At 46.3% G+C, this 1835-nt stretch overlaps 1 pseudogene; it reads right to left on the bottom strand.

The window, feature by feature from the left end:
- Nucleotides 1–1421: 1421 nt before the first annotated feature.
- LOC124617130 lies at nt 1422–1539 on the bottom strand (annotated as a pseudogene).
- Nucleotides 1540–1835: the final 296 nt, after the last annotated feature.

The following is a 1835-nucleotide window of genomic DNA, read 5'->3' as shown; positions in this document are numbered from 1 at the left end:
GCGCATGTAATTGAGGAGAAAAGTAATTTATGATACGACTTGAGTAAAGGAACGTGTAAGTTAATAGACACACACTTCCACATCAAGGAATAGTTAATTTGGTAGTGGATGAAAGTGTGAAGCATAAAAACTTAAGAGGGAGACCAAAGTTTAAATACGGTAAGCCGGTTTAAAATAGACGTATGTTGCAAGAGTCATGCAGAGATGGTCGTCACAAGATAGCCTAGTGTGGAGAGCTGCATCAAACCAGTCTTCGGACTCAAGGCCAGAAACAGCAAAAAATTTGTACGAGAAAATCTGAAGACGATGCAATAAATTCACATGGCGTCTGTCAGTGTTTCATTACACACTGACTCTACCAAGTCATTTAATGTGACCAGCTTCTCACTACCGAATGAGATACCAGCTCTGAAGTGACATTAACAACCAGCACCCAGCGTTCCTGAACTACAATTACCAAGAACACCCACATGTGTAGTTTGTACAAACTGTATTTGCACACAGAGTTTTAGGGTCGCCAAAACATTTAACGATTCGTACATAAAGGCTAAACACATGGAAACTATTTTACAACGGTAATTTAGAATCTGTGGTTTTACATGCAATATTTCTTATTGCGGGAACAGGTTGCAGGAAAATCACAAGAGTCAGTGCCACGCTACACCAAATATTTCAGACGACAGTGCCGATATTGCCACTTAGAGCATCAAGAAAAATAGTGTAAAGTTGTCTCCTACACTAGCCATGAAAATGCAGCTGGTTTTGACAAGTCTGTCTTTTCACCTGTGAATGACGTTGTGTACCATTTAGACAGCTAAGGTCTGGTCACAGTCAGACACGGCTAAAGCAGGTGGTAGGTTTTAAAGTTCGTTGAAAGTCAACCGGACCGCGAGGAGTTAGCCGAGCGGTCTGAGGCGCTGCAGTCATGGATTGTGGCGCCTGGTCCCGGCGGAGGTTCGAGTCCTCCCTCGGGCATGGGTGTGTGTGTTTGTCCTTAGGATAATTTAGGTTAAGTAGTGTGTAAGCTTAGGGACTGATGATCTAAGCAGTTAAGTCCCATAAGATTTCACACACATTTGAACATTTTTGAAAGTCAACCGGAAAATTACACAAGCAGCTGGTATGTAAATGATTAGAGTTGTAATCCTATGAGACAGGTAGAACGCTCAGAACAATGCATTGGCGTCGTTCGCGTTTAGTGTTGTTAAAGGCTAAAAAAGCACTCCGTCTGCAGGCCACAAGTGGCCCATCGGGACCATCAAACCGCCGTGTCATCCTCAGATGAGGATGCGGATAGGAGGGGCGTGTGGTCAGCGCACCGCTCTCCTGGTCATTATGATGGTTTTCTTTGACCGGAGCCGCTGCTATTCGGTCGAGTAGCTCCTCAATTGGCATCACGAGGCTGAGTGCACCCCGAAAAATGGCAACAGCGCATGGCGGCCTGGATGGTCACCCATCCAAGTGCCGACCACGCCCGACAGCGCTTAACTTCGATGATCTCACGGGAACCGGTGTATCCACTGCGGCAAGGCCGTTGCCTGTTACAAGGCTAGGTGGGAAATATAAAGAGCGAGAATAGCCTCAGATGTTGAATGATTGTTGTGAAAGACACGGAGATGCTGCGTATTCATGTCGGACTGCGCTATCAGCAACCGGCATGGTTTGGAAGGCTCCTCATTGTGTGCTTCCATATGGCCGCCTGATCTAATCCTGCGTATCCAGATTTATAGGGTTTTAGGAATGACAGCGGCCCTAAGTTAGACAGCATGGGAACGTGAGGGCAGGCATACCTGTTGACAGGTTGTGGTTGGCTCCATCTGGTCACCACAGTAGAG

Source organism: Schistocerca americana, chromosome 5, assembly GCF_021461395.2.
Source record: "Schistocerca americana isolate TAMUIC-IGC-003095 chromosome 5, iqSchAmer2.1, whole genome shotgun sequence".
In the NCBI taxonomy this organism is placed as follows: domain Eukaryota; kingdom Metazoa; phylum Arthropoda; class Insecta; order Orthoptera; family Acrididae; genus Schistocerca; species Schistocerca americana.
The sequence above is the reverse complement of the archived record's forward strand: the minus strand, read 5'-3'. Positions and strand labels throughout refer to the sequence as shown.